The sequence below is a fragment of the Myodes glareolus genome, chromosome X (assembly GCF_982192425.1).
Source record: "Myodes glareolus chromosome X, mMyoGla1.1, whole genome shotgun sequence".
Lineage (NCBI taxonomy): Eukaryota > Metazoa > Chordata > Mammalia > Rodentia > Cricetidae > Myodes > Myodes glareolus.
In genome coordinates, this window is record NC_142053.1 from 104,248,401 (window position 1) to 104,270,267 (window position 21,867).

Below are 21,867 nucleotides of genomic sequence, written 5' to 3' on the forward strand. Positions count from 1 at the left end.
AAAGTAGAAAATTAGATTTCCCTTTAAGGGGGCTGTGTTCATTAAGGTGTGTAGTTTCCTAACATGGTAAACACCATAATCCCATGGACAACAATGACATCACAAAGGCCTCTCCTGATGTATGAGGAACAAGGTAATCACATGAGTAATTGTGAAGGCTGGTTTACTTGAGAGACCCAGGCCAGAGGAGAGGTCTAGCTGAGCCAAATCCATCAAATCTGAACAATTGCAGGGAAAAGGCAAAGGCAACCCCAATCCACAAGAGCAGAGCTTCAATTTCTGGTCAGCCAAGTGGAGCACTATTTTTGAGAAGGGAACTATTCCCAGCGACTGACTTCTTCTGCTCCTGTGTTCCTCACCAGTGTACTCGAGTACCTGAAATTCAAGATCCTTGAGCTGGCTGCCGTGGAAACCCACATTAGTGATAAGAAGTGCATCACCCCAGAGCTTGTGTGTCGGGTGGTACAGGACAATTAACAGCTCCATTAGCTCTTATAAAAGGGACACCAAATCTGTGGTTGATTTGACAGATCCTAATGAGAATTGACATTGCCTGGGTCTCAGAGTCTGGGGGTCTTCCCCTTCAGCTTCAACCAGTCCCCATTCTCCCCAAGCTAGGGGAGCTAATCAGACATGCTTATTAAAACATATATACTTGAAGACAGTGGTTCTGATTCCTTTCAGTTTGTGATTTTGATCTGTGAGATACTCAGAAGATTGTCCAGAGTGGAAGCATGGTCAGCATGGAGCTTCTAAACCACTATTTCCAGAGGCAAGCTTCTAGTGAGGATGGTTCTGGTCATGCTCCTTGTGGGAGGTAGATGTAGTAGAGGGCCTGGAAGCCATCCTGTTGGGTTGTGAGCATGAGACACTTTGGAAGGCCAGGAAGTTGTCTGCGTCATGGTTATGTTGCTTTTCCACACTGATGAGAGGTGAAGACAAAGAACTGTACTGTGATGGAGAGGGCTTATTCATGGAATGGAAGATCTCCATTGACACAGAGAATGACATTGTTCATATGAGCACTTAAGCTACTGGTCATGATCTCCAACATTTGTTATTCCAGTGAAAATATGCTTTTTGTGCTGGAAAGCAGAGTACCACACAGAGGATCTAGGCAGGAGGAGATGAGTATACCAAATGGACCACATTGTTGTCTTCTCTTTGCTCTTTATGCCTTGGGGAGTCCCTGTCTCTACCTCAGTGGAAATAAATAGACATTGATTCACCTTGGCTCATTCACTGAAGTCAAGCGTCCTATAATGCTGAAAAGGCTATCAACACTGTGATCATGGCTCTTTGAAAATTATTCTTGTAGAAATCTCAGGAACACCAAGCATACATCCCTTTAGTTCCATCAGAGGAGAGGTTGAGGCTAGTAGATCTTCATGAATTGTAGGCCAACCTGTTCTATATAGCTACTTCCAGGCCAACCAGGGTTACAAATGAGACCTTATCTCAAAAACAGAGACAATAACAAAAATCTATGAAAGCTTTATTGCCATATAATTCCCATTAAATCTTAATATATACAGAAACATCTTTGTCAAGTTTTCTACCATAAATATATCTGGTTTCTTGTAGAGCCATGAAGCACCACATACTCAAATACTTCCTTTATCCTGATTTCAATAGCAATCAGACAACTTAAAGTTAGTGGTTGACTCTTCCTGATGATATTATCAGGGAACAATCCATTCACTGCAATGAAGCAGCAACTATGCCCAGGGACTATACTTCTGTTATTCCAGTGAAAATATGAGCATCACTAAGATGGACAATATTAAGGGATGGGACATATTTTTATTTTAACATGTTTGTTAAAGAACTGTCTCAAGCTTAAAAAGTTGTTGTTTGTTATGTGTCTATGGTTTATTGCATTCCAATACCTAAACCTGAGTTTTTCACAAGACACCATAGCAGAGGAGTTGACTTTGAATGAAAGAAGTCATTGTAAGCAGGTCCAACAATAAGATGAGCAGCTCTGTATGATCAGGTTGTCACCTAAAAATCCAGAAACAGTGAATATTACTGCTCATTGTGGCCCTCATAAAGACTTTCTGGAAACTTTCTGACTCTTTATTCTTTCTGAAATGAAGCTTGGAGGTTGTTCTTAATTGATCCCCAATCAACAAAGCTTTTGACTAATCAAAGTACCTGTGTGTTCTATAGGAATCATGGGAGTCATAAAAATAGTAGCAAAAGCTGATCCAGCACCTTACCAACTACCCCTTCCTCACATGTGAAATTTCAGGGAGTAAAGGGACTGTATAAACATTACTGATTTTAAGAAGGTATCAAACCTAATTCAAAGTAGGCCTTCTGTGCTTTCCTGAACCTGTAGTGTGGATCTTCTAGAAGAACACCACTGGGCACCAGCATTCTGTTGAGAGACAGTAGCCTACAACATGTGTGATCACAAAGAAACTGTCTATCAGGTGTGTGATCAAGTCAACTTCAGGGTATAACATGGGTCAATATAGCAGAAAATAATACTTTATTATGGAATAAACGGTCTTGAGAGTCATATCTATTGGGATCTCACTGCATAACAATGACTTGATGTTGGTCTGCCAACATTTCTATGAAGAAGGACGAAGTCCTTTATTTCAAAAATATGTGACTGATCTTTTAGGATGTAACTAAAGAGAAAGACAGTCTGATACTGTAAAGGGCCTTTATTAACCTAAAAGTAAGATTATAAAAGGAGAGCTTATTCTAGTAAACACAGATACCTTATTTCTTAGTGAAAAAAGTCACAGAGTGAGGATGTACATGCCTAATCTAGATAGCAAATACATTTCTTTAAAAGAAAACTAAGGACATGTTAACATTTAGAAATCTAGATATCTGGGTTTCTTTTCTTTTGGGAAAAGTCAAAATATCTGATCATCTGTAAATGACAATGTGCTATTTCCTTAGGACAAACATTCCTGGTTTGCCCCAGTTCTACTGAAGTCCTCATCAGCTGCACTTCATTCATTAACTATAAATTCTTGCTCCAGTTCACAAATCAATCTTATAAGAACTGGAACACTGAATTTTTTGCCTTTGTTCTTTTATGAGTATGCATATAAAATGGTAGCCTTAAGTGGGGTGGTCTCTGTTTGATATTATTTGACTGTTTCTTGTCTGAATCTTTTACTAAAGATGCAAAAATTAGCTTCATTTCACACTATGCATTTTATAGTAGTATGGGTGGGTGGATTTCTATTCTAAATTCTAATAAATTAGAATTTACTTAAATAAACCAGTTAACAACAAGGAGCCAGGTTATGTAGTATAATTATATGTATTTGAGTACTACAATATAGGACAGAAGGAAACCATGAACTCACCTGTGATATGAGTCTTTTATGTGAAGCATCAAAATAGTAAACTTAGAGAAAGTAGGAATGAGTTCTGTCTCCAAGTGTTGTTCACTTGGTGATCCATCAAACTCCATGACAAAAAATAAATTCAGAAGGTTAGAAAAATGGTTTCAAGAGTCCACTAGAAGTATATAGTCATCAGGGTTAATCTTTTTTTTGAACAAAAAACAAACAAACAAGAAAAACTTCTGATGAATGAGAGAAATATGTAGTCGTCAAGCCGAATATTTTCCTAAGAAAAACTTTCACTGTATGAAAACATGAGATAAGAAAGCAGGAAAAATCATGATGTCTCCTTTACAACTAAAGTCTGTAATGTGAGAGCAGCATAGCCACAGTGAGTATCCAGCACACATGCATGATGTTTAGCTTGTTCCTCCAGCCTGTCCTGAAAGAAGCACTGTGAAATAGATGCCCTTTTGATGTTCTCCCCTCTGAACATGAAATTCAAGACTTCACTGTGAACCTGTTAAGAAATTTTGGATTTTAAGAAAACACTTTCAAGAACTGAATTGTCTTCTCTTGCAAAAATGAATATTTTATTTTTCTTTATCCTTTCTTTTATAATTTTTTAAAACTATCTTTTCTCATATAACATGCCAGATCCAGTTCCCACTCCATCCTCTCCAACACCCCCCCCCATCCTGTCTTCCATCTATTCCTCAAAGAAGATAAGGCTTCCCATGGGGAGTCAACAAAGTCTGGTACATTGCCTTAAGGCAGGACCAGTGCCCTCCCCCCTATATCTAGGCTGAGAAATGCATCTCTCAAAAGAGAATGGGTTCCAAAAAGCCAGTACAAGCATCAGAAATAAATCCTGGTCTCACTGCCAGTGGCCTCACAGTCTGCATCAGTCATCAACTGTAACCCACATTTAGAGGGTCCTATGCTGGTTCCCTCTCTGTCATGCTGGAGTTGGTGAGCTCCCATTAGCTCAGGAAAGCTGTTTCAGTGGGTATACCCATCATAGTTTTGACCTCCTTGCTCATATTCTCACTCCTCCCACCCTTAGACTGGCCTTTGGGAGCTCATCCCAGTGCTCTGCTGTAGATCTCTGCATCTGCTTCCATCAGCTGGATGAAGGTTCTATGATGACATTTAAGATAGTCATCAAGCTGATTACAGCACAAAGCCAGATCAGGCACCCTCTCCACTATTGCTTAGGGTCTCAGCTGGGGTCATCCTTGTGGATTCTTGGGAATTTCTCAAGTGCCAGGTTTCTTGCTAGTCCCAAAATGACTACCTCAATCAAGAAAATCTATTTCGTTGCTCTCCATCTCTGTCCTTTCCCCATCTTGACCATCCAGTTCACTCAAGTTCTCCTCCCCCTTTCCTTTCTCTGGGAGTGTGGAAGTAAGGGAAAAAGGAAGGCAGAAGGGGAAGAATTGATTCTTAAAGACATTAACTTCTGCTTTCTTTTGTGAAGGCTAGACATATTGGGTTTCAAAAGCCCCAATTCCATAAAACATTTTCTTTCTTTTTTATTTTTTATTATTATTTTTTTATTGATTTTTATTGAGCTCTACATTTTTCTCTGTTCATGCCCCTGCCTCTCCCCTCCCCTTGAACTCTTCCCCAAGGTCCCCATGCTCTCAGTTTACTCAGATCTTGTCTCTTGTCGCATGTACTCACTCATAAGTGTTTTTTAAACATACAGCAAAGAAAACCAGCAAAGAAAATTACAAGCCCAGAGAACTTAGACAACAATGAGGACACTAAGAGACTTACATAGATCTAATCTACATGGGAAATAGAAAAGGAAAAAAAAGACATGATTTTTTTTTTACTGTAGTAAGGTATCTTTTAAATTTAACTGTGCAGTGGCCTAGTCTCACTGCAGTTTTTTTACTGCAATTTTGTCACCAGATTTTGTTAAAAAAAATCCTACACCCAATACTTCTTTTAAAGTACTGATTCTTAGGGTACTGCCTTTCCACATAAGGCTGTGAGATTGTGCTTATTGTTAAAGTTAAAGATTTTGGCTATTCACTGGTATAGAATTTGAAAGAAACAGAGTAAGCTCAAAAATTACATGTATATGCTGGAGTTGTGACCATAACAGTAACACCATAACTCTTTGGTCTTATAAAGATAACCTGATATACTTCCTATCATGCCTCTTCACCTATCTTCTAGAACAACCAGATCTATGGACTAAGACCCTGACAAAGAAAAAAATAAAACTTTCCTGACCTCTAACAATGCAACCATTTCCTTCTCTTTCCTGGGGACACAGTGCCTCCCAAAGCCTAGCCAACTGCCTAGGACATTTTTCCCAGTGCTACTTACTCTGGTGGTCTACTGAAGCTCATATAATAATCAGTGGTCCCTGATGACCGATGATATTGGGGCACAGGACACAGCTATTTGGATAACGTTTCCCTTTTCAAACAAAGGGCATTTGAGTACCATTTGATGTTTTGGTCCAATATAATAGCTAAATTCTAATGCTGATTACCCATCTCTACCCAATCAAAAGCATGAATCTCACTTTGGCGCCCCTGTTAAGTTGAAGCAAAGCATTTTCTGTAGTACTTGCTGTTTGAGTAGTGCTAACAAAGCTTTTGGACCTTGTTGTTGGGAGGAGGTTCTGTCCTGCCCAGTTCCCACAGTCATTAAGTCCCAAAGAAATCACACAGATTTCTATATTAGTTGTAAACTGATTGGCTCATTAGCTCAGGCTTCTTATTAACTCTTACAATGTATATAACTTATATATACTTTATAATATATATAATATATATTATGTATATAATGTATAACTCTTTATAAGGTATATGTATAATGTATATAATGTATATATATTATTCTAGTATATGTTAGCCACATGGATCAGCACCTTTTTCAGCCAGGCAGTCACATCTTGCGGACTCCCAAGGAGCATGCTCCCTTCTTCCCAGAATTCTTCTGTTTTCCTTGACCTACCTCTACTTCCTGTCTGATTGTCCTGTCTATACTTCCTGCCTGGCTACTGACCAATCAGTGCTTATTTAAAATATAATTGACAGAATACACACAATAGTTCCATATCACTCACCCTCTTTTTGTAATAACAAGAGCACAGAATCTAATATCCTTTGTTTAGCTTTTCTCCAGACCATTAGCCATAACAATTTGTAAACAACATCCTAAACAAAGGAAAATATCCATAGTCCATTTTTTTGGGAATGTGGGCATAGTTTTGCAGGCTACTTCCTGCTGGTTGGGAGCACTGATAATCTTATGGGGACCTAAAGAAAATTTAGAATTATGATCAAGTCCATACTGGAGTATCTTGTGAGGTTTGCTCATCTCAGGCAGCATCTTGAATCTGTTCTGGATGTAAAACTCTGACATATGAACCATCTGTTTTTACTGGAAATCTCTCAGGTGGTCTTCTTTTTTTCTTAACTGATTTTTCTTAACTCAGAATGAAACCACAGCTTCTCATTTTCTGTGGAAACACAAGCAAAACCTCTTCTCCAAAGTAACATATCTTTTAAAGTCAAGATATTTTCAAAATACCTATCTTAAATTAACTAAGCAGCATTTATAAACAAATACCTTATAGCAACTGTTGCTCCTTTCTCAGCATTCAAACAATTCAAAGACAACATAATAATATACAGTATCCAGACTCTCTGTTTATTTTCCATCTTTACCTGGCTTTATTTTTATCTCTATTTCTGTTATTTTTATTTTTAATTTTTGACTTTTTGAGATGGATTCTCTGTGTATCCTTGGCTGTACTGGAACTCCCTCTGTAGACCAAGCTGTCCTTGAACTCACAAATATCTACCTGCTTCTGGCTCCCATGTGCTGGGATTAAAGTTGTGTGCCACCACACCTAACTACTCTCTGTTTTTTTTTTTATTTTAAGGACTTAACCTATTGCTTTTCTCTCCCAAAACTGCACATATTTTTTAAACACACTTTAAACCATTTAGAGGTTTTCTTCATCTTTGAATCTCTCTTTACTGTATCTCTCTCTCTTTTTGACCACATGAGTCTTTAATTTGCTAAACAATATGGGTAGTATTAAAGCTGTGCCTTTGATGGCTGGATCCAGCCCATTCCTTAGCTTTCTGAGATTCCAGCCTCATGGCAGAAGTACCGGCTGTAGCTATGTATATCCATAACTCTATGGTGTTTCAAAGTCCTTGCCACCAAGCAAGCTTCAGCAGTCTGCTCATAAACCACACTCAATGCTCTGTAGCTTGACCTCCTGCCTGAAAGAGTCAGAGTTTGTGCTGGCAGGACAGCCCAGAAAGCCGGCATTTTAAAACAGCACAGCTTTTTGCCTGCTACTTCTGTAAACCAAAAACCATATGGAGATCTTGCCTTTTTCTATTTCCCATGTAGATTAAATCCATGTTTGTGGAGACTTACTTTTATATCAAGGCTTCAGTTACCACAACTTGTGTCTTTTGGAGCTTGGGATAGACACAGTTTTAAGTTGTTATCTATGTGCTTCTTGAAATATGAAAATTTCTCAAAAAGCAAACAGACACATTCCTCAAGGACCTTGGCCCTTTCAGAGCCTCAAACACTAACTAACTCAACTTCAATCAGCTTTTGAACAAAAATTGTCACTGTAACTCAGGACATAGACTTCAGATCCACGTAGGAATAGCTACACAATCCCATTAAGTTTAGTGGAAATTATACATTAGTAACTTAGTTAATCTACTTACTGCAGACTATTAAAACCCCCAAATGGTTTTCTGTGCTTCTGATTCCTCTCACAGTGAATGGACATGCTGGCTTGGTACAATTGACAGAACATGAAGCTCTCTGTAGATTTTCAGGGTGGTTGAGATTTTGATAACCTGAGATTTGTTTGCTCTTTCCTAGGCATGCAGCAATTATGCATCCAGTTTATTAAAAGAATGAAAACAAAATGGTTTTACCATTGAAGAAAGGCTTATGTTGAGCATCTCTAGATGGTAGACTCTACTTAACCCCATCCCACTCATCTGAATATCACACATCAATGCTAAGGCAAACAATGCTGACTTGGCATTAAACATTGCAACTTCAAGATTTCAATACAGACATTATAGCAAGAAACTGCATCATTATGCCTTTTATGGATAGGTTCCCTACTGTTCATCATCACTGTCTGCTTTGGCTCATGCAAACATTAACACATGACACTTTGAGAACTCTAAGTCCTAGGTTACTTTATTTGGGGCACAAAGAAGGTGATATCAATGGAAGGCTTTTAGATGCCAGTTATCCTCATTAGCTATGATCTGGGTAACTCTACCATTCACTGAACATTAGCACCTATTCCCACAATTTTTCAGGTCAAATGACCATACATATGATGGTGTTTTGAATATATTAAGGCTCTGGCTCCATCCACTGTGGCCTTAGATTATGCCATAATCATTATTAATGCATAAAAAAACTGCTAAACTTAGCCTCAATACAAAATAATTCTGAGTCCATTACTTAAAGTCTTTTTAGGTGTTCTAGTCACCTTCAAATCTCCTTGCCCTGACTAAAGTTCCTATATCACCTCATAAACAGTTAACAGTGGGGATTATAACAGAGATTTAGCAGACCTTTTATCCTCCTTATGCACAGAGATTAAACAAAGAGCAAAATAATCTTCTTTAGCTTTTACTTCTACAGTTACAATCTGAAAAATGAACTTCCAAAAAATCCTGTTTTCTAACCTTAGGCCTTTAGGATCATAAACTTTCAGCCTATGAATTTCCTTTCCCTGAACTCAAGATACCTCTCTGATTCCATTTATACACTGTCTATCAAGGACAGTGGATATATATATATATATATATATAGTATATGCACACATATAATATATAATATATGCATATGTGTATAGACGTGTATGTGTGTGTGTGTGTATGTATGCAACTCAGCTTTCCAACATAATGACAAAATTTAAGACAACTCAATTTTTAAAAACTCTGGTTTGTGCTTATAGTTTTGTAAGTTCTAGAACCTGGTCAAGTAACCTCATTACTTTGAGCCCATGGAGAGGCAACATATCATCAATCAGAAACCAAAGGGAAAGAGGATGGATGGACTAATTATATCCATTAAATATAAGGTATTAATGACCTCCAATGAGACCCAGCATCTTAAAGACTCACAATGCCCTAAGAGCACTACCCTAGAGATCAAGCCCTCTAGTACTTGAACCCTTAGAAAAAGTTTAAAATTCAAATCATAACTTACTACTTTTCCAAATCCCACTGTAAATATGATATTTCTTTCTGACCAAATTCTCCACAGTCATAGTAACTGGATCAATATTCATAATTTTATATGTTTTTTGATTACTGAAAGTAATTCTCATACAGAGAATTTAATATGGGACCATTCAAGGACAAATCTCAGAGTTTTATGTCGTGATACTAATTATTATTGGAAGTTTTGAACATTATAAGTCTTATTAACTCAAAAACATATTCTAATCCTAGAAATAAAAGGTTATTAAACATGGGAGAGCTTCTGGTGCATTATGGATTGCCAAAAGATGCAATGACACCTAACAGTTGGCTGACTCAAACACATCAAAAAATAACTACTCACATGCTTCGTGAGATATCTCCTATTACCCAGAAGCCTCAATTACAGACTACCATTATTAATACCTTCATTATGATGGAGAAACTAAATGAAAACATGTTGGTAGTTCTAGTTACCCTGGTTGTGATTACAATTATGTCTGTCCTTGACCTTGGCTGTGAAATTTCAATGGACCAACCCAACAGTACTAACAACCACATCATAAGAATGCTACAACAAATGGAAAAGAACAGAAATATCATACTTCCATTAGTTCAGTTGTAAAGGACATAAACACAGTCAATTTCACCTGAGCTAGTAGGAGAAAGTGCATGAGAAAAATGAACAGAAATCACATTTGAAAGTTTTCTTTCTAGTAGAATATGTAGCTGAATACAAGAGATAGAAAGTATCATTCACTCAGATAACTGACATGAACTGCATAAATAATAGGAGTCCTAGACTATTAGTGGATAAGAATAATTTTGTATGCCATATAATGAGAACACACAAGGCCAGTCTCAGACAACAAGTGTAACATTGTAATGGATTTGTAGGTGAAGGTACCAACTGGAACATTCCTATGTAACCTACATGGTTCCTTTAAATGGAAGAGGCTTTACAAAAAAAGAGGAAAATAAATTATCAGTGTACTATAGAGCTGGGATGCATTGTGAACAGGACAAAGTATAACATCCTGTGTCATCACTGCAATGGTGCTGGTGGAAAGTAGACAAAAAAGGAGGAAAAGAAGAGAATCCTTATGCTACTGAAGCATTTGTGAGAGTACACGTAGAACATGAGTTGGGTAAAAACCGATACTTGGTATTTACATCTCAATGAAACTAAACAAAGATTCAGCATTGCTGCAGGATTATCCTAACCCCATCCATGTAGTACGCCCATCTACCTAAGTATACAAATGAAGAAAAAAATTAAATAGAATCTCTTCTCCATCACTGGAGTTGCATAATTGCATAACAACACACATATAGTAAGCCAGCAGACTACAGAACATTCAGTCTTGGGGCGTTGTTCAATTTAGAACATAAATAAATAATAAGAACAATACTCCATCACTGACAGGCTGTATTTGGATAGGGAGTATGAATGGGACACACAAAAATATGTTAACACTGTTAGCATGTTTGTATTGGTATATAGTGTGTGTGACTTTTGTAATTAGGCATGGGGTGCCATCTGGTCATTAGTAGAAAGTGTGTGACTCTGTTCTGCCTGATGTGGCATCTCTAACTTGTGGAAAGCCCAGAATCACTTTGACACAGGCAATGCACACCCCTTGTAAGTCCCTAAGAATTATAGTGCTCCTCTTCAACACCCTCAGAGAATTACAAGTGTTCCTTTAAGGTACTGTGATTTATAGTCACAGAGTCATAAACAATCTCTCCTGTAAGACACTGATCTGTTTCCCCGAGGTGTGAAGTGACCTCCCAGACACTGTTTTGGTACTTAAATGGGAGCCCAATTCACCAAGCCTCCTCAGACTCTGCCAAGTGTATCATAATATATAATACTACTGCCCTCACTAACAGCAGAGACACTAAATCTCCAGTCATTGGAAAATCCCAAGACATAAAATCTTGAATATTGAACTTATAATATTTGCAGTTGAATATTAGGTGACAAATATGGGCACCATTTCAATAATTCAGACCCAGCCCAGATAACTGTGATCAAAACTCATCATGACTGTAAAGATTTAAAATTATGAGGTTCATCAGGAAAAGGGTAACAAAACAATCATTGCCACAATAGGCATTGATTTTACCGACAATTTCTGCTGCTATGGTTAGGAAACCAATGGCGGTGAGTTTCAAGTCCTTCTCTTAACACTATAAGAAATCTCTGCAGATGACTTTCACAATGGCAGAATGAATGCAAGAAGACCACACCATCCTGAAAGGTGCTTCTGTTTGGTACTGCAGGAGCCACTTTGAGTTCAAGGTTTAGAGCTTCATATTTGATAAAAGTATTCAGTTCATCTCAAAGACATCACTTTGGGAAGCTGCCTTTCTTACAACATCACAGTAGGTTGTTTAATGTACCAAAATATAAAGTAAGTGGTTAAGAAAATATCGATTTTTTTTTCTAAGTGTAGAAAGGAAAGCAAGGGAACACTGGGGACAGAGTGGGATAAGCTTGAGGAGTAGAGGCATGGTTCAGTATGGTCACTTGGTACAGGTGTGTGTGTGTGTGTGCATGTGTGTGGTGTAATGTACACAGTGCTGCGTCATATGATGAGAAGGCACTGAAATCCCTCTACAATCTGAAGACTTTCATCCTGCATCTTTCAGGGGCACTACTTTTGGAGTCATTGGTTTGTAACGGAAACTTTCTTCATAGAGTAGGAAACAAGTTCTACGAGTTCAGTCTCCTAAGGACAATTTAGTTTCACTCAGGACATATACCTCTTTCTAATTCATTACCCAGAGTGGCAAACTTTCATTTATTAGACATGCTCCTGAAGTCAAAGTGAAACCAACATCCTGTTCTCTTAGAGGAGAATATTCTCCCTAATAAAGGCATAGGTGCTCTATGAGTTCTTGGTGATCTGAGTTGATGGCACCAAGAAGAATTGATAATTTGGAGCATCCTTATTATTCTGCTTGTACCAGCCTGACTAATAATCTTGGGGATCCTGGGGTACCATGATTACAAGGTTCCCTTGATTGTTCCTGCCACCCTTGCCCCTTGCACCAGATCCAGCTAGTGGAATACTTATATTTGTTGTGAAATACTTCCATTATTTCTCATAAATGTCTTGATGCCAGTTTCTAAATGTACTTCTGTTTTCAAGACCCATGATATCCCATTCTTAACTAGTAAAATGTTTTCACTGGGTGACATTGGTTTAGTCCTAAATAATAGGATGTTTTTACTGATTGACATTGGTTTAGTCCAGTCTTATTGTTCTTTCTTCTTTTCTTCCTTGCCTCTCCTCCCTTCTTATCTCTTCCTAAACCACAGCTCCCAAGAAGTGGGTATGGAAATTATTAACTTTCCAGAAGATACAGCCAAGATGAGAGCACTTCTTGAGTCGTTCATTCACTGTTGTGTATATGCTTTTTTTTTTTTTCTGAAGACTTATAGCTGAACCCTTCAAGGTGTCACCTCCCTTCTTCTTGCCTTAGCACTGCAGTGCAAACTCTGACATTTCTAATTGCTGAAAGACTCGGGAAAGTTGAAGACAGAAACTTAATGCCCTAAAAAGTAACACTCAACCAATTGCTAATAAGAGATCAATGTCAAAGTCATCCAGTTCTCATAACTCTTTAACTCTGAGCAAAGAAAGATCTCAGGTGTTACCAAAACTTTATGTGGTCTTCTAAGAGCTTCCATTTCTTTACCCAGTCTTAAACTAGGACTTCATTTTTTTTAAACAAACAGTTTACTAAGTTAGATGAATTAGAATCCTTGTCCTTTCTATTTGACAACTCTGGATCTTGACTCAAAATTCTCTTCCCCCCTTTGTGTCTAAACACCCTGACCATTCTTCAGGTCTGTTGAGTCAGAAACCCCTCACTTCTTACTTCTGACATTTCCTAGTCTTCTGTTAAAATGTATACTTGCCCATGATGTATTCAGAAACATGCCAAGTTCTACAATAAGTTACAGTTCTATAGTTCTTTTTATCAACAATCAGGCTCTAATAAAGTAAGATGTATCTTCATTGTTTTACTTTTGGTCAATTTGAGCTTTCTATAACATTCGTGTGTCTTATTCTAACTCCCAGAGTTACTCAAGGAAATTTGAGCTCTAATAATTAGTCAATAGTCACATAATTGATATAATTGCTTTTATTAACCATCTTCACTGTTTTGGACTTAGTACTGTATATTTTGATAGTACGGCAATTCAAGATGTTGTTATTTACACTTCACATTTATTTCAGGGTTACGTCTAAGGAACCCATCTTGAGGTATTTTTTCAGAATTTAATTTTTTTTATCATATGATTGGAATTTATAGGATGATTCTTTGTTAAATATATATACCTATATACACATATATATACATATATGTATACATATTCATATATATATGCATATATACATACTCATTAATACTCAGCACAGATAGCATTTATCTATTTTCTAAGCCCTTTATAGAACAGCCACAGTACTTTAGGTATTTATTTCCTTTGTCTGTAGTGTAGTGCACCACCAAACTCTTTTGCCTTCTGCTTGAGTGGATATTGAAAAACTGCAGGCATTTCTAATAATGCCATCAGAAGGCATGAAGCATTTCTTCCATCGTTTTAAGCATTAATCTATCAAGGAGTATCAAAAATTCATAAATGAACTGTGATAACTTGAAGGAAAAGGATCAGAATAAACTAAAATTGGTCCAGGTTGTACAAGCCTATAATCTCAAACTCAGAAAGTTGAGGCAGGAGAAACAAAAAATAAACTTCAGGAAAGGAGTCCTCAATCAGGTTTGTTTTTAAACTTTAAAATAATGATTTTAAACTTTCCAGCCTCTAAAATTGTGAAAAATAAATTTCCCTTAGTTATGAACTGTCTAATTTGTACAGTTTTGTTGTAGAATTAGAAACAAAACAAAATGAAACAAAGATCCCAGCCTATTCAGTCTCTCCAGTTCTCTGCAGTGAAGTGTTGACTTCCTTGTCAATAGAAAACAGGCCAGAATTATTCTATGGAAATCTAGCCTAAAATATAATTGATTAAATAATTAAACATAAAATAAACATAAATTAAGTGCATGAAGTACATCTATTACCCATTTACACTCTGAAACCAAACAGGCTGTTTTATGCCTCATGGCAAAATACAAGAGGATATCTCCTTAGAGAATTTTTGATCTCCTGAAAAATAAGAAACCTTGTATAGAAACTAAAAAAAGTGTTTAATCAAAGATGTGATTATTTCCATTTCTGATTTGCTGATGGTAAAGTAGCACCCAACACTTCTATACCCAAAGATGGCATGAACTCTGAATTTTATTTTAACAGCATGCTTGGGTTTAGAGAAGGACAGAGCCATTGTCCAACTCCAAAGTTAGCGCTATACAATCACACACACACACACACACACACACACACACACACACACATATTGATCACCTGTCCTTACAGGTCATATTCTTTTTTCTTGATGGTTCTTATTGGATAGTTATTTTTCCTTCTGTCAACATCCAAACATCCAGGGTCTCTGGAATTTTTGAAGATGTGTATTGTTCTGTAAAGACAAGAGCAGAGCCCTGCCTAAACCCTATATGATTTCCTTTCTACCTGTACGATAGTCACTGTTGTGAATGAGTTGTCATTTCTCTTTCTCAAGGTATTTCTTTTTTTCAAAGTGAATCTTTATCAATCTTGATGATATCCATAGTTTTACTTCTGTGGAAACAAGAGCCAAACTTCTTTCCCCATATCTCCTGGTTTCCATTGTGAGGTCAACACATCTTTGAAATATACTGGCTGATTTAATTCAGAAGACTTTTCTATTATCCAATGTCTCTTTGCTGTTGTTTTCTCTTTCTCATTAGCGTTAAGAAAATTCAAGGTTAATAAAGCATTTTGCAATCTATTTCTGTGGATATTTTCCATCCCTTTCTGTTTGTTTAACATATCCTTTATAGTTCGATTTGATTTTTCTTCAATTGCCTGATCTGTAGGATTATGTGGTATACCTGCAATATATTTATATTATAATAAGCAAAAACTGTTTCGTTTTCTTAGAGACATATGCAGGACCATTATCTTTCTTTTTTTTCAAAGTTTATTAAATTATGAAAGTTTCCATTTCCGCCCCTCCTCCCAACACCCTCCCACTCCCCCCCTCCCCCTCCTCCTACCTCTCCATCCCTAAAAGCAGTCAGGGCTTCCAGCCCCGTGGGAAGTCCAAGTTCCTCCCCCCTCCATTATCTTTCTTTATTCGTGCAGATATATCCACAATGGCCATAACTTCTAACAAATGTGTGATTACTGAATCAGCCTTTTCTGATCGTAAAGCAGTTTCCCACTGAAAACCTGATTAAGTGTCAATGGTGTGGTGTACATATTTTAAGTTTTCAAATTCTGCAAAGTGGAACACATCCATATGCCAGATTTCATTCCTTTGAGTATCCTTTGGGCTAGTCCCTGCAGGTAGCATTGGTTGGTTATAGAAAGAGCAAGTAGGACATCTCTTTAAAATCTCCTTAGTTTGTTGCCATGTAATAAAAAACTCTTTCTTTTAAATTTTGCTCTTGACATGATGTTTCTTGTGGAATTCTGAGGCCATTAAAACACTTCTAATCATTAATCAATCAATTTCTGCATTACCTTGTGCTAGAGGACCTGGCAGACCCACAGGGAATCAAATGCATGTTATGTGTATGGGACAAGGCCTATTCCTGATTATATCTTGTACCTGTTAAATAATGAAGTTAATTCTGTATCATTTGGTATAAATTCAGTGGTTTCATGCAAAACAACTCTTTCTGCATATTGTATATCAATAACTGTACTAAGAGGTTTTTTAAAATCTCATACAACCATGAGAATAGCATATAATTCTGCCTTTTGGACAGAATTATAAGGGCTTTTTTCCACCTTACTTAATTCTTCTGATTTGTAACCTACCTTTCTTGATGTATTTGCATCAATATAAAATGTACAAACTCCAGTTATTGGAGCATCATGTACAATTCAGGGAAGATTCCAAGAAATTCTCTTTATAAGGTTAAGTCCATCACTTTTGGGATAGTTGCTATTAATTTCTCCCAAAAAAATTAGGACAAGCTCTTTACCATGGTTCATTGTCTTCCCATAACTTTTTTGTTTCTTCAGTAGTAAAAGGCACTATAATCTCTGCTGTGTCTATACCTGCTAATTGAGGAAGTCTCAATTTATGTTTTATAATTAATTCAAAGACTTTTTTCATACAAGTTTTTAATTTTTTACTTGGTTTATGTGGTAAAAAGTCCCATTCTTATATAATATCATCTCTATGCATTAAAATTCCTGTAGGAGAAATTTTGAAGGGCACTATAACTAAAATGTAATGAAGATTCGGATTCACACTATTAACATGTGTCTCCTGTAATTTCTCCTCAACAATTGTTAATTCCTTTTCCTCTTTGGGTGTTAATTCTCTGGGACTATTCATGTCTTTATCACAATCTAAGATTTTGTTTAACTGAATTATTAGATCAGGTGCTATCCCAACAGCCAGTTGTAGACTGGAAATGTCTCATAACAATCTTTGAAAGTCATTAAGAGTCAGCAACAGGTCTCTCCAAATTTTTACCTTTGTGTTCTAATTTTCTGTAAACCTATTCTATAACCTAGGTAATAGACAGAATCTCCCCTCTGATTTTTTTAAAAGTGATTTGCAATCCCCATTTTGGGAAAACATTCTTTACTTCTTCAAACATTCTTTCTAAAGTATCTATGTTTGAATCAGATAGCAAAGTCTCATCCATGTAATGGTAAATTATAGATTTAGTAAATTGCTTACATATTATTTCCAATGACTGACTTACAAAGTATTGACACAGGATGGGGATATTGAGCATGCCCTGTGGAAGGATAATCCATTGGCTGAGAAATATTATAAGTAGACCCTGTGAAGGCAATTTTTTGTCTTTTTCTTGTAAATGTATAGTGAGGAAACAATTTTTAAATCAATAACTATAAGAGGCCATCCCTTTGGTAACAGAGAAGGCAGAGGAATTCCAGATTGTAGAGGGCCCATAGGTTGAATTACCTTGTTAAGAGAGCTTCAAAATGCCACCATTCTCCATTTACCAGATTTCTTTTTAACTAGAAATACAGTGGAATTTCAAGGGCTGGTTGATTCTTCAATATGACACACATCTAGTTGCTCATGTGCCAGCTGTTCTAAGGCCTGCAGTTTGTCTTCTGTTAATGACCACTCTTTAACCCAAATTAGTTTCTCTGTTAACCATTTTAAAAGTAGAGCTGTTGGTATCTCTAAAGGTTTGCTAGTTGCTGAATGGCTGGTGACCTTTTTGTATAGTACCTTATAATATCCTTTTCAGAATTATGAGTTTCTGGGACTGCAGGAATGTTAATCTGGGTATTCCATTGCTGCAACAGGTCACAACCCCATAAATTCACTGCAATATTTGCCACATACGGCCTCAGATTTCCTCTCTGTCCTTCTGGCCCTATGCAGTCAACTCATCTCATGTTTTATTTCATTTGATATAGGGTTCCAATTCTTAGTAATTGAACATCTGACTCTTAAAGATGCCAATTTGAATGCTAAGATCCTGGGGTAATGATACACATGTCTGCATCCATGTCTATCAAACCTACAATTACAATGCAATTTATATTATACACTCTTAGATTTGGACTTTGATCATTTATAGAAGTCTGCCAGAATATAACTTTTCTATTTCCTATTGGACTTTTTGATTTATCCTCCATGTTTATTCCATCATCTAGTACAGGATTTTTTTTTCAGAAGGCTTTAGATTTTTCAATTTTCCTGGTGAGACATGTTCTCCACATTGACTGGGAATGACTGGACCACTTTTGACTTGGAGTCCTGCGAGAGAAGCCTCAAAGAGTTTCCCAATGGTATCGGATTGCCTTGTCTCTCTTTTGTTGATCTGCATTTGTAGTAAAAGGAGCAGCGGGCTGCTTTCCTCTGCCCAGCTTGTGGCTAGCTTTACACGAAATAATTACGTGGAAACTGTATTCTTTTGAACAATACTTGGCCCATTAGTTCTAACCTCTTATTGGCTAACTCTTACATATTCTTTTAACCCATTTTTGATAATCTGTATTGCCATTTGACTGTGGCTTACCAGCATGAGTTTAACCAGCATCTATCTCGGAGAGGAGCTTTATGGCATCTGCCTGACTCTGCTTTCTTTCTCCCAGCATTTTATTTAGTCTACTCCACCTATCTGAGTTCTGCCCTATCAAAAAGCCAAGGCAGTTTCTTTATTAGCCAATGAAAGTAACACATAGACAGAAGGCCCACCTACTCCATGCATTCATTGGTCCAATGTCGGTCTTTGACACACCTTCTACATATATGTGAAGGCTGAAAACTCCTATTGCCATTCCCAGAAGAGACATTATTCCTAGGAATTCTGCATCTACAATCCCTGCTCACATATGATATTCTACCACAATTAAAACTTTTGGCATTTTGATGTCTCCTCATTCCTTTGGAACTTGCTTCTCCTACCCAAGATTCAGTATTAAGGTCAAATGTCTCAATGTTCATTGTACGCAGGATACATTCATTCATTGTTACTGGTATTACCTCTAATGGTCCAAGTATGTTTTTGTATTTTAAGCTGGCATTTTCAAAAGCCAGGGATTCAATGAGTACTCAACTAGCATCTGAGTCTGTTATTCTTATTTTTTTGTACAGCCTTAGTTAATCTCTGTAGTTAATCTTTGTAAAAAGTCATTAAAGGGTTCTCTCTTGCCCTGTTTAGCCCTAGTATATGATTCAATTATTTTCTTAGTTCTTGAATCCTGTCTCAAGCAAATTAAGTCTCCTTTGTGGCATAGGGACAAGATTTGTTTATTGTAAAAGACTTGAGTCTGTGGGTCAGCATAAGTGCCTTCACCAAGAATTTGGCCTTGGGAAGTCTCAAGTCCTTTTACTTTTCCCTGTTGTTCTAAAATTTTATCCTCTTATCTGTAATAGCATTTAAATATCAGTTGAGGCTCATCATCCAGGACTGCTGAAACTAATTGAAGTGACTGATGTGACATTTCTTTAATACTAGAAGCCATGTCTTTATCATCTCCCTAACAAATACAGAATGCAAGCCATAAGTTACAACAACTTGCTTAGTTTCTTTTAGATCATTCATTCCTATAGATATCCATCTACCTTCTTTGGATCCTTTTATGCCTTTAGAACTTGATTCTTTGTCAGAGTAGATTGCAGTGGAGGAAGCTAAAATCCTGGGTAAGTCGTCTCTGACAGCTACTGGCGATGTTGAAACCTGTCCTTGTACCTTCTTTCCCAGATCCTCAGCTCCAATAATTTCCTCAATTGTTTCAAATCATTTTACTACTGTGTTTTGTAAAGCCTGAATCTCCTAGCCTGTATATATTTATAATGATTTCATTGAGGAATTTAGCCTCTGGTCCTCATTCTGAACATGTGATTCCAAGGTCTGAAGTTTTTTCATTAAAGACAATCCCTTATCCTTGGACATTATTTAGATATTGTGTAGATTGTCATCCTGGAAAGACACTCTATCTGCTAACTTATCATAACTTTTTAACAAATTTTGATTTTCAAATTCAACAGTATGAATTCTTTCAGGTAATTTCTCAGGACCCTTAAACATGGATCCAATTTTGTTTGTCAAATTAATGTTACCCTTTTAAATAGTACTAATTTTTTTCAGGTAACTTTTCGTTTTTGATGGTATTAATTCTATCAGCTAGATATTCATTATTAGTCTATAAAGAATGTATCATTTCTAAAAGTGCCTCATTCTTGGCTCTGTTAACAAACCATTTTCTTAAGGATATAATATGAAGGAAAAAATGAGTCCCAATATGCATTAAATGGATGTATCACCATAACCATATAAGTCTTGCAGAATACATTCCATAATATTAGCAAAAAAGTTACTAAAAGTTTCAATGGTAGTGTTGTCTGCCATTACAAAACTTCCAAGTTCATTCATTTATTAATTACCTTTTATGAAGTTCTGTAAATTGTTTTAGATGTAATAATCTTTATTATGTAATGGTTGCAGAGTCACACCTAGAGGCGCAACCCTATTGTCTTGAACAGTCCTGAGTGGCTTTTGTTTCCCTGCCTTGTCGCTGGTTAAATACTGTGAAATATGTTTTGCTTGACAAATTTAAAGCAATTAAATTTATTCCATACATGGAGCAAGAAGTCCAGAACTCAGGAACCGGGAGTACAAACCAGAAATTGCACAAGTTACCATGCAGCAGGGAATACAGCAGGGAATGTGGCAGTGGGGGTGGGAATATGCACCCCTGGGAAACTTCAAAGTCATTTCTTGCAGTTAGCTCCACTGTGGAGGGTGTTTTACAAAATACTGCTTAGTAGGTAAAAGCAAGTCATGGGGGTGGGGGTGTGAGACTTTCTGGGCTGTGGACCATTTAGGACTTTATGCCAATCCACCAGGTAGGTGTGGAGTTTGGATCCACGTGGGGTGCCAGATGAGATGAACAAAGATGCTTAAACAAAGTCTCACACTACCTCAGAATTGAATATAAGAGATGGTTATTTATATAGAGGTAGATTAGCAGATCATAATCCTCTGCTGGAATGGGGAACAGCAACTGAATCCCACATACAGAAAAAAGGATGAACCTGTGCTTTACATCAGCATATAGCATATATGAGGCCATGCCCAAGTGGACAGATAAGTTAAAGGCTACTTGCAGTACAAATTCCTGCAACAGTCAATGACCTGGATAAAGGACCGTGCCTCAGGAAGATGGCAGCTCCCATTAGGAGGGCACATTCACCATAAGCTCTGCTAAAGTGATAGACTGAACAGTTATGTTTTTAATACTATAACATACTTTTTCTTTCTAAAATTTTCATCCCTTCCACCATCATGTACAGGGTACGGACACACTGCTTCATAATTCTCACTTTTCTTAATTACTCAGGAAAGGAAAAGGTTTGTATGTTTAACTTAACTCGTTGAACTTTCTTACTCTTTCTTTAAAGTCCCTCTTCCTGACAAATGGCTGCCTGCCACCATGTGACAGTCTTCCAGACTTATTGAATTACCAAGTGGCTTGCCATTCCTCCTTGTCTGGACAGCTGTTGTTGTTGTAGCTTATATACCCTGGGGTTTTTCTTTAAACTCAAAATTGTCCTTGAGTTTCCATTTGTGTCTGTTCTTAAATTTTTCTATTAATAATTCTCAAAACCTCATGAGGGAACCCCAATTCTCCCAGTGTCATCTGGTGACCACAAAGGGAGACTCCAAAGTATCCTCTAAAACCA

The 21,867-nt window shown here is 37.0% G+C and overlaps 1 pseudogene; it reads left to right on the plus strand.

The window, feature by feature from the left end:
• The first annotated feature begins 222 nt into the window (after window positions 1-222).
• LOC146889100 (histone H2A-Bbd type 1-like) lies at window positions 223-547 on the plus strand (annotated as a pseudogene).
• The last annotated feature ends 21,320 nt before the right edge of the window (window positions 548-21,867 follow it).